This window comes from Onychomys torridus, chromosome 2 (genome assembly GCF_903995425.1).
Source record: "Onychomys torridus chromosome 2, mOncTor1.1, whole genome shotgun sequence".
NCBI lineage: Eukaryota > Metazoa > Chordata > Mammalia > Rodentia > Cricetidae > Onychomys > Onychomys torridus.
The window spans coordinates 60,952,919-60,965,764 of NC_050444.1; positions in this window are offsets into that span (position 1 = coordinate 60,952,919).

Here is a 12,846-nt window from a genome sequence, read left to right on the forward strand (position 1 = left end):
CTGTGTGTTTGACACAGAAAAGACCAACAGAAGTTTTAACCCACCCACAGCCAGTAGACAAAAGGCAATTGAGCCATTTCCTTCCTTAACAAGCCTTACTTCAAATTGGAGTTCTTGTAAGATGGTATCCTGAAAGGAAATGGAACTTGAGTTTGTAAATTTAAACTTTCAAAGCCAATCAAAATGTATATAACTATTGATTTAAATTTGTCATGCCCAATAGAATGAAAGATTAATTAACTATGGTAGCTACTTTTGCTGCCAAGGTCTCCACTGTGCTAGCTGTAGTAACCAATTATGAAATGGCAATCCCAGAAACAGTAGTAGTGGTGGTCATCACTGTTATAACAGCAACAATGGCAGCAGCAATGTCAAATTCTCTTCTGGAGCATGTGGGTATCCATTGGCATGGACAAAACTCTAGGAACACGAACCACTGAGGCCCATTATTCTTGATCCCAGCATGACTTAAGCTGGCAGCTCTTAATAGTGTAATGCTTCATTGAGGATTGCTGAGTAATTGAGTAAAACTGAATCTTATTATAAGCAACAGCCATCCTAGAGTCCCCCATGCCATATATATCCTTATGGTTCTGTGGGTTGAAGTCTGATTGTTCTTTGTTTTATATCTAGAATCCACTTATGAGTGAGTACATACCATATTTGTCCTGGGTTTGGGTTACAGCACTCAGGATGATATTTTTTCTAGTTCTGTCCATTTGTCTGCAAATTTCATGCTGTCATTGTTTTTCTCTGCTGAGTAGTACTCCATTGTGCATATGCACCACATTTACATAATCCATTCTTCAGTTGATGGGCATCTAGGTTGTTTCCGGGTTCTGGCTATTACAAATAATGTTGATATGAACATAGTTGAACATGTATCTTTGTGGTATGGTTAAGCACTCCTTGGGTATATGCCCAAGAGTTAACCTGTTTTTCTTTACTGTCCTAAATAATGCTCAAGGGCTAAAACATTGTTACATTTTAAAATGAGCTGCATAGGTACAAGACCTTAAACAAGAGTAGAAACATATATACAGTATAACAAAAATAACCTCAAATTTGTATCAATATACAAAAATTCATACCAACTAAAATATTTGAGACTAGTGATTGTTCAAAAGTAGACTCCTTTTGTTGTGTTATTGTTCTAGCTAGAACTTTAAGTACTATATTGAATAAATACGGGGAAAGTGGATAGCCTTGTCTTGTTCCTGATTTTAGTGAAATTGCTTTGAGTTTCTCTCCATGTAATTTGATGTTGGCTATAGGCTTGCTGTAAATTGCCTTTATTATGTTTAGGTATGTTCCTTGTATTCCTAATCTCTCTAGGACCTTTATCATGATGGGGTGTTGGATTTTGTCAAAGGCTTTTTCAGCATCTAATGAGATGATCATGTGTGGTTTTTTTCTTTCAGTTTGTTTATATAATGTATTACATTGACAGATTTTCTTATGTTGAACCATCCTTGCATCCCTGGGATGAAGCTGATGGAAACAGATGCAGAGATCCATGGCCAGGTGCCAGGCCAAGCTCCAGAAGCCCAACCGATGAGAGAGAGGAGGGATTCTATGAGCAAAGGACATCAAGATCACGATTGGAAAATGTACATATGGTCAGTTAAACTAGTGCAAATGCATGAACTGTGAACTAATAATTGAGGAATCCCCAGGGGACTGAACTAGGCCCTCTGGATAGGCAATATAGTTGTTTAGCTTGAACTGTTTAGGGGGCTCCCAGGCAGTGGGATCAGGACCTGTGCCTGGTGCATGAGCCAGCTTTTTTGAGCCCAGGACCTATGATGGGACACTTTGCACAGCCTTGGATCAGGTAGGAGGAACTTCGACCTGCCTCACCTGAATGCACCAGGAGACCTTGCCTTGAAGGAGGTGGAAATGGGGGGTTGGTTAGAGTGAAAGGCTCAGGGGCAGGAGGAGGGAAAAGAGGGGAATCTGCAATTGGTATCTAAAACAAATAGAAAATCTCTTAATAGTAAAAAAAAAAAGAAAAAGAATGTAGACTCAACAATCTACACTTTTATCCCATCATTTCTATACTTATATCCTCCCTTTTTCCCATCAGAAAAGGAATCCTAAATCTAATCTTCTTTGTTCACCTTTTTTTCCTATCCTTTACCAATAGCAACGTGTAACCACCACCACCCCTAAATGATGACAAACATCCATAAGACACCAAATGACCAAAAACCATCCACTCCAACTCTTGGGAATGTGGGAATTATGTTCTCTAGACTGCTTCCTGTTGTCTGGGGTAAGAGCATCTTTAGGGACCCCTGAGAAAATTACGATAATAGTCAAGTCCTAGGAGAGCTAGCAGTATTACATTTTGTTTAGCCTCTGTGTGATGGGAAAGTGTATAGCTTATCTGAAGTCTTGGGTGGATAGTCTATAAGACTGGACCATCTCAGCAAGAAAGCTTTGGAGTTGTTCTGGATGCAGAATTTTTAGGCTGGATTACCTGGGTTTCTTGTCTTTGTTGGTTCCTAGTCCTTTTTTTCTGAAAATACATCAACTTTTATAGGTGATATAGATATAGATATAGATATAGATGAGATGAGAGATAGATAGATAGATAGATAGATAGATAGATAGATAGATCTACATTAACACAATAATGGAATTGCAGTGTAAACAAGTCAGTTAATGATGATTTTTTGTTTGTTTGATTTATGTTTCAGCAGGTAAAAGACATCTGTTAACTTTGTAAGTCCACTCTCTAGCCATCCACATGAAAGTATGGCATGCAGTAATAAGTCATGAGGACTCTGCAGCCAAAAAGATTTATCATGTCTCATCCAGTCTCAGAGCTGTTCCCATAGTAGAGGGATCAGCATATATGTCACCTGGTCTGTAGTCTTTCTTTTTTTTTCCTCCCCTCATTTCTGCAGCCAAGATCCTTAGGAGATCTCCTCCAATAAAAACTGATTTTCATTAATTTTGAAAAGAATGATAACATTTGTTTCCTGTGGAAATGAAAGCATAACCTCTCCCCTAATGCAACATATTTTGAGACTTCCATTTTTAAGTTGACAACCTAAAAATATATAGGTTGGTTTAATTTAGCAGTTTCTATAATCCAATCTTTCTCAGTCACTAATGTTTTTTGTACATTAACATTTACAATGTTTAAAGTCAATAAAACACTACATGAATCCAGACACCCTATGTATTTCCCATCTTTACATGGTTTATTTTTAAAAATTACTTTTATGCCCTCTTAAAAGAGAATTATTTTTAAACTATTGATTTTTTTCTATGACTGTCTATACTCATTTTCTCTTAGTTTTTCAGCACCTAAGTACATTTTAAAACATATTGTAACTATTTAGAGGTTTTTGGGTTTTTTGTTTTGTTTTGTTCTTGTTTTGTTTCGGGAACTGGCTTTTTACACATCTGCAGCCATGCACTTGCAGCATTTTCTGACCATGGGAGACATATCTTAAACTGCTACGCTACTGCCACAAAGCTATTGGTGAAATTATTAAGGCCATTCCACATAGTTAAAAGGGAGGTTTATTTTGTGGGCTAACTTACAAGTGAAGAGATAGGTAACAAGGTCTGGGAAAGGTGTAGCAAAGCCTGGCAATGTTCTCTAGAGAACTCTGCTTGGTCTCCCTCCAGCATCCAGGGTCCAGGAACCAAGAGAGCTGGCGCATCCAGATCTCAGGTCTTCAGGGGTCCTCTCTCAGCTCTGACTTGTAGATGCGACAGTTACTGAAGCCTCAAAGGGGGTGGTATTTCCAGGTCAAAGCTGGACCAGCTACCCACTACACAAAGTGGCACTGGAGGCTGCCTCTGCCCCCTCAGTTCCATGAGAGTCTAACCTCAGCTCTGGCAATTTGTTGTGTCTGCTGCAACAGGAGTTTGTATCCAGTATCAGCTGCTCAAGTGCTCAGCTGAACAGTAAGGCCTCTTAAAAGAGCTGTGCCTTTTTACCTGAGCCTGTCTGAGAGACCACTGTGTCAGGCCCTATGTGGATATTCAAGCCTCCACATTGCACACCATATGTAGTCAGAATTTTCTTTAGGCCACCAGGTCACTAATAATGACATGGAGACTTCTTATTAATTATGAAAGCTCAGAGTATAGCTTAGGATTATTCCTAACTAGCTATTATAATTTAAATTAATCCATTTATGTTAATCTATGTTCTATTATGTTATCTAACCTCTCTTCTATCTTGTACCTCCTGTTTCTTCTTTGTGTCTCCTGACTTCTCCTGCATGCCTAGATTCCTCCTCCTCTTCCTTTCTCTCCCTGGAAATTCCACCTATCCCTCCAGCCTAGCTATTTGCCACTCAGCTTTTAATTAGACTAATCATAGCAACACATCTTCACACAGAGTACAAATATCCCACAACCATGCATAAGTTAATAAATAAATTATTAAAGAGTAAAATACAAATACTTTTTAAAAAGCAGTAGTAATGTAATGTTAATTTTGGTAAGGACATCCTTGAGGCCACATTCTTGCTTTAATAACTCACAGAATTCATGAGAGCTACTACACTTATGCTAAATTTTTATTATAGTGAAAGTAAAGAGATTAAAACTAGCAAATTGAAAATGTACATATGATGAAGAGAAAAAGAAAGCATAGATAAACTTTAGGTCCCCTTCAGCAGTGAACTTACACAATAAGAACAATTAATTCTCTCAACAGAGATGTGTGACAATTATATGCAAAAGGTCACAAACTGACGAAAGTTTATAAAAGCCTTGTGGTCTAGAATTTTCAATGAAGGTAGATGCAAAACCCACATGTCTAGCCTTACCTATACTCAGACCACAGACCCCTGAACAAAAGAGGTACACTCCATATATCTCAGTTGTTTTGGTTTCTTTCCTTGCTACTATGACAAAATGCCTAAGAAAAGTAACTTAAAAAAGGACTTATTGGGGAATCACCATTTAAGAATGGATATAGTCTACCATTCCAGGGAAATAATGGCAACAAGGGTCTGAGGCTTTTGATGACTGCATCTGCAATCTGAGAATAGAGAGGAAAATGCTGATGCCCAATGTACTTTCTCTTTTCTGTTTAGTATTGGACCCTAGCCCATGAGATAATATGCACCAGTTCAGAAAGCAGAGAGCAAGCAATACTAGCCCTTACTGGATTTCTTCTTTTCTATTTTTTATTAAGGATTTTCCCTCTTCAGTTAACCCTTTTTGGAAACACACTCATAAACACACACATATGTGTCTTTCCATGCTGATTTTCAATATATCCATGTTGACAATGAAAATTTATCATCACCACTTCACTCTTTACCAACTTGATAACCAAATATATCATATTAAATCATAACGTTTCATTGTTGATCCCTAAAGTTTCCTTTTCATATAATAATGCAAAAACACTTTACACAATCTCAAAAAGTCATAATAGTCTTTAACACCTAAATATTGTTCAAAGTACAAAGCATGTTTTTTTTTTTTTAAACTCAAGGCAATTTCCTAATTATGAGCCCATATAATATAAAGGAACAAGTTACATACTTCCAACATACAATTGGTGCAGAATAATCATTTCTATTACAAAATGGAAGAATGGGACTTACCAAGGGAATATTGTGTCAAAGTAAGACCAAAGTCAGTAAGGGCACACAGCAAACCCTGACTTTATATTTCAGGTGCCTGAAGCTTCTGAGTTCTAGAGTGTTTGCTCAGCTCTGCTTCTCCAGCTCTGTTGCCTGCAGCACACACAGCCTCTTTGTTAAGCTGCTTGTTCTTGTTCGAAGCCTTTTTCATCAGAATACCATGGCCCTGACTTATGCAACAACCTGGGGTCTCCATTGTAACATGGACCTCACCTTCCCAGCTTTAGATGATGTCCTCGCGGTGCCTTTTTCTGGGAATCTGACCCTGCATCACATTGCTTGGCTTTAGTATCTTTCTGGAACCAAGGTATAAGGTTTACAGTATACTTGCTGCTGGCCAATTTTCATGCCCACCAAAACAGTACCATGCAGGTGATGCTCTCTGTTTTACTGCAAGCTTGAAATATGTTTTGTCTCCTGTGTATTACAATTGTCCTTTCTGTGCATTTTGTTGGCTGAATATGAGAAAACATTTTTCTAAGCAGTTATTTTCAAGCAGTTAAGGAGCAGGGGAACATTTTAACTGAGGTGTTTGAATCAGGGCTCTCTCCTTTTAAGAGAATTTTCATTTCAAAAGTTGGAATCTTTGATACATAGAATCCTATATATGGGACAACTTTTCTATTGCTCTAGCACAGAGCAAGATCTGTACTGGTCTGTAATTTCTGGTCTGTAACAATACTGAGCTCTTCAACAGTTCCAGGTGCTTTGTCTGCACCTCCTGGTTTGAACCCTTGAATTTGTCTCTGTTCCTTACTTCATCAAACTACACAGCTTTCATCTTCCATTTCTATTTCTCTCTGTAGATCTGATTAAGAGCAAGCTGAGAAAGGAAAAATATAAAATGTAAAATTTGAGGAGAAAGGGGGCACCAGGAAGTAGAATGGAGCTAAGCCCTGTGTTCAAGCAGATAAACAGATTAAGAAATGAAAAAAATAGAGTGGTGACTTCAGGATGAGATCCCACCCAGCTGAGTTTCCAACTTGTGGAAAGGAATTAAAGAAAAGCTGAAGGTAGGGTATGGTAGTTCATACCTTTAATCACAGCACTTAGTAAACAGAGGATGGTGGATCACTGAGTTTGAGGACAGCCTGGTCTAAAGATCCATTTTGAGGACAGCCAAGCTTAGGTAGTAAAGGAAACTATCAAAAACAGAAAGTTAGTGAAGATCTAATTGAATAAGGGTGACATGCTCCAGTGCCAGTAAACACTAGAACTTGGCATCTTTGGCCACATGGTTCTCAAGTTAAGGGTAGAAGAAAGGAGCTATGGAATTTGCCTCTGAGACTAAGGAAAACCATTGAGGCCAAGCATGTGTCAAGGGTGTCTCTGAATGGAGGTCTAGAGAGGCCATTGCATGAAGTTGTAAAGTTGAAGCCTGGCTTGCCTTGGAGACCCCAAGATGTTAGAGATTTGAGAGTTGTGGGATACCTGCCAAGAAAAGTTGCTAACAGGGAGTGGAACTAGTCCAAGAGAAAGATGTTGCAGTCAACAAGGGTGAAAAAGAGTTGGAGATCTGAAGAGTGTTTTGTTTTTACATCAGACATGGAGATGCAGAGTTTAGAGTTTTCCCACCTTGTTTTCAGTCTTGCTTTGGTCCAGTAGTTCCTCATGATGCTCCCTTCCCTATGTTTTGGAACAGTAATATATATCCTATGCCATTATATGTTAGAAGTATGTGATCTGTTTTTTATTTTGATTTTATTGGGGATTACAGTTAAGAGATTGCATGGATCTTATCAGGGACTTTGAAGTTTGAGTTTTAAACATTGTTGAGGCTGTTACAGACTATGGGGACTTTTGAGCCTGGACTAAATGCATTCTTGGTTATGATATTCTTACAAGCTTATGGGTCCAGGTAGTAGAATGAGGTAATTTGAGTGTAATTGCCCCCATAAGCTCATAGGGAGTGGCACTATTAGGTGGTGTGGCTTTTTTGGAGTAGGTATGGCCTTGTTGAAGGAAGTGTGTCACTGTGGAGGCAGGCTTTGAGTTCCTATATATGCTCAAACTATGACCAATGTCTCAGATCACTTCCAATCAATTGCCTATGGATCAAGACATATGAACTCTTAGCTCCTTCTCTAGCACCATGTCTGCCTACATGCTGCCTTGCCTCCTGCCATGATGGTAATGAACTAAACCTCTGAATTGTAAGCCAGGCCCAATTAAATGGTATCCTTTATAAGAGTTGTTGTAGTCATAGTGACCCTTCACAGCAATAGAACTCTAAGACTCTCTGTAGTACCTTGGTTTGTGTCTTACCCTAGCATCACCTTTCTCTGCTCTATTTCCTCACCTCTCATTCTTCTTCTAAAACTTATTTATTCAGTTCTATCTCCTAACAGTCACTTATCTTTATCATATTTAATAGTCCCCTTTTAGTATTTGACTTCATTAACATTTATTTACTCAAAAGGTGCTTTAGTTCTCTAATTTCTCTGAATCTATCTTATTACATTTTTTACTGTGATGCTTAGTTGTAATTGTGAAATAGACACAATCTAGAATAACCTGAGAGTCTAGTGAATGATTGTCTTGGTCATCTCATTGTGCAAAAAGGCTGCAACAACAACTAAAAATCTCAAATTCACTCAGAAGGCTTGTGGAAAAAAACAGAAAGGAAAACTTATCCAGTGAGGCAGTGACTCCTGCAGGAGCCTCCTTGGGCAACTCCAGTATATGCCAGTTGCTGCAAAGCCATGGGCAAGTGGCTTTTTTGTAAATTCATGCCCCACATTGGGCGCTAGTGAAGCACAAATCTTACTAGTCTTAATAATAAAATCCAGAGTCAGATGTTGGGGTGAAAGCTGAAAGAACAAAGAAGAGGAGTAGTCAACCATTATTATACTTTTTAACTCTATGAATCCTCAGACCGAATGGGCCAAGATTCTATCTGCCATATATTCCTGTCTCCACCTCCCTAGTGCTGGGATTAAAGGCATGAGATTCCAAGTACTGGGATCAAAGGTGTGATCCACCACCACCTGGCTCTGTTTCTCTTTTAGACTGGTTCAATCTCATGTAGCCCAGGGTGACCTTGAATTACTAATCTTTCTGCTTTCTCCTCCCAAGTGCTGGAATTAAATGTATGTGCCACCACTGCCTGGCCTCTGTGACCTACTAATGGCTCGCTGTACTCTCTGATCTCTAGGAAAGCTTCATTTGTCAGAAAAAAATAAAATAAAATATCATACAACAGCTCATCCTCTGTGCATGTCTGTAGGAGTCAGATTTCATTGTATTAATTAATGTGGGGAAACCCAGGGTGAAAATGGGTGACTTCATTCCTTTGGCTTGGGTCTTGAATTGTATTAGAGTATAGAAAGGGAGCTGAGCAGTTGTTATTCATTCATGCATTCCCTCTGTGTTCTTAACTCTATGGACTATTACCTAAAACTGTAGGTCAAATAAAGCCTTTCTCCCTTAAAATGGATTTTATCAGGTTATTTTATCACAGCAACAGAATTGAAACTAGGACATTGTCCTTATCCCTCAAGAACCAGTACACACACATTCACTTTGTCCTATCCCTTCTTCAGTTTCATCATTTCCAAAAGAAAGACACTGATAATGATTCCACTGGCTTAGAGTTAGGAGTTTAGGGAGCAGAGAGATGCAAAAGCATCTAGAACTTGTTTGCCATTTAAACATTTGATATTTTTCTTTACTTCCTTTATTCCTTTTAGGATTTCCAAGATAGGGTCTCACTCTATAGCCAAGGCTATCTTTGAAATCATAGAAATCCTTTTGCTTCGGCCTACTGAGTACTTGGGACTATAGGCAAAAGCTACCATGATCAATTTTGAACATGGTTCTCATTACCAGAGTCAAATGAATACATAACATTTAGAACTTTCTTCTTAAATTATACAATTTATTTATCAAGGCAATCTTTTTCCTGAGATTCTATCTTACATAATTCTTTGTCATATCAAGCACAGCATCACTTTGAGGCTTAACAAGTGTGAAGTCATTTCCAGTTTCATCAATAAATATCTAAAGCAGAAGCAGAAATGTAGAAGCTTGACTTTAGAGGGCTCAATGCCCATTTAACAGAACTATCTTTTTTTTTTTTCAGTGATGGATTGGCTATAGTTATAAATTATTCCAGAAAAACTAATATAAATCATAGGAGAAGGATAATAAATTATACTCTGAGAATGTGTTGAAGACATGGAATATGGAGAAAACAGATTCCCATGTAACCCCTTATAAACAAGGATGGAAGAGTTCCAATTCCTGAGTGCTGTGGGATGTCTTTCTGTACACTGTGAATATATGTTGCTCTGATTGGTTGATACATAAAATGCTTATTGGCCAGTAGTCTCACAGGAAGTATAGGTGGGGCAAGCACACTAGAAAAATGCTGGAAAGAGGAAGGCTGAGCCAGGAGTCACCAGCCAGATACAGAGGAAGCAAGATGACAAGACAGAACTAGGAAAATGTACCAAGTCATAGATAAGAATTATGGGTTAATTTAAGTGTAAGAGTTAGTCAGTAATAAGCCTGAACTAATGGCTGAGCAGTTATAATTAATATAAGCCTCTGAGTGATTATTTTATAAGCAGCTGTGAGAGATTTCTCCTAACTGCAGGGCCAGGCAGGACCAGAGAAAAACTTATGACTACACATGAGAAATTTATACTTGACATTAATAAACTTATGTTTAATAATTTAAATAGGAAAATAAAGTATCTGTTCTTGCCTTCTATAAGAAGTTCAAAAATTCATTGATTTAACATTAAACCCAGACCTTCCCAGTACCTACTTTCATCATCAATGCTGTTTCACTCAGAAAGGTACAAGGACAAATAAAAATAGCCATCTCTTTTAAAAGTTTTATTTAAATGAGTTTCTTTTTTAATTTTTTTGTTTTTTGAAGTCAAAGTATAATCACATAATTTTATCTTTTCCTTTATTCCTTTCCACCCATGTGTCCCACCCCCTTGCTTTCTCTTAGACAAATAGCTTCTTTTTCTTTAAGTGCTCCTACATATTTATATATGTATATTCATACACATTTATATATGTATATTCTTAAGCATGTAAATACAAGTCCCTATACTCTGTCTGTATAATGTTTCTTGTATGAGTATATTTTCAGGATGGTTCACTCAATATTGGATGTCTAATTGGGGAATCTTCCTTAGGAAAGACGATTTCTCTAGCTCTCAAAATTCCTTGGTTGTCTGTAGTACTTGGTCTGGGCTTGGGTGCCCAATGAGTTTTCCCCCTTCCATGTAATCATATCTATTGACTTGTTCAGGTCTTGTTAAATCAGCCATTTTGTTGAGATTCCATAGATATAGCTTCCCTGACATTTCTAGGAGATACAATATTACGAAAGATTTTCTGGTTCTCTCACTCTTATAACCTCACCCCCAATGCTGGGAGGCCCAGCTGGTTGAAGGTTGCAGACTATCATGGCTTGGCAGTTTTTTCTGAGCTCAGCAATGGAGAAGACTCCTTCCTGCTACCGGAAAGCACCACATTCTCTACTTGATCTTATCTGGAGACTGTCTCTAGGCCCAGAAGGCTGACTTTTCTCTAATATAACCCTTGACAGAGTTCCCTGCAGGAACTTTCCTCCTGCTCCCCATATGGTAATTTAGACATTGTACCAAGAGCTTCCATATATGATAACTAAGATTGTTACTAGGAGCTTTCTGATAGGAGTATGTTGTAAATTAGGTGCTTTCTCAGCTACTGTCCCCAATCCTATAAATCCCCTATACTCTGGAATGTAGTTGAGCTGACTCAATGAAGCTGCCCCCTGGAGAGCTATCTCTGCTGTGTTCAATGGCCATATACAAAGCTTTCTGTCACTGTTTCTACCCTTTTGTCCCCATTGAGCACTGAGGGAAAAGGGGATCCCACAGCTAGTGCCATGAACAAGGACTTCTGGAACATACAGGATTTGGTGAGCATCCTATCCCCAAAGGGTAGCAGCATTTTTTTCCTGCTAGTCCCCACTTGAGGATCAGAGGTCTCCTTTCTCTCTTGTCTCTCTTTTGCTTTCCTTTTGGTTTGTGCCTTTGAGTGGGTCCAGATACTGTTCCAGGACAACTGAAACCTCCTCTGGGTCAAGGCAACTCTGACATTGGCTGAAGGTCCTCCCACTATGGCTTTTGAGCAGCTCTGTAATCTCAGAGACACCGAAAACAATTGTCCCCAGTTCTCTCAGCAGCAATGACCCAGGAACCCAGTGGTACCCATGGAGTCCTTCCCTGTTAATCAACATGTAACAAACTAATTTTTAACCTAGTGAGAAGTTGCAGAATGAGAGAGAATTCTCTGCTCTTTACTCATTTCCAAAACCTGCCTGTTTCTATTTACTCGCTCTCCCAAAGGCTCCCTCCACTCTAGCCTGTTATACACTGTCTCTCAGTCACACCTGCAGTCCTGCAGCGGCTGCTTTTCTCTGTACTGCTTTCACTCTCCATGTGTGCACTTGTGTGCTTGTCTGATTCCTGCAGCCTGCTGTACCCACATGGACAACTCTTCCGCTTCCCTCCCTGCTCCCTCAGAAGCTACTGTCCTGCCTACTGGAAAGACCTACAAAAAATCTCTTCTCTGTATTTTAAGAATATGCTGTGAACGCTTATCTCGATTTATAACTTGCCCATCAGACATGGCTCAAAAATCTATGTCATTTATAACAAAATGTCTTTCCCATGGACGGTTTTTTTTTGTTTGTTTATTTGTTTGTTTTCCTTTTCCTCGAGCAAATTGTGTCTGCATGTGTCATTAAAAAGGTTTTTTTTGTTTGTTTGTTTGTGCATTCTGGTAAGTCCACAAATGTTGTTTATGTATGACATGATATAAAAAGAGGTAAAATATTTTATCTCTATAGCCACCAGCCAGTCACCACATGGCTGTCCCTATGGCCAGACCTCAAAATATACCTCTGAGCTCTCTGGGCATTGGATTCAAGTTAATAAAAGTTTAGAATTTTTTCTTGTTATATTTTATTAAAAAGCTGTCTCTAGAGTTGAGTTCAAGCTCTCGCTTTCTCTAGATTCTATCCTGTTTAAAAGCTTCTTCTATACCTGTGTCAGGTTGATTTGACAGAGAGCAAAGCAAAACAGCTCAAGAATTAGACTTGGTTTATGTAAATATTCTATACCTCAAGATTTGTAAGTTCACTTTATTGAATTTTGTTAAAAATCTGTTAAATCTATTTAAAAAGTGAACTTGAAACTAGTAACATATGGTT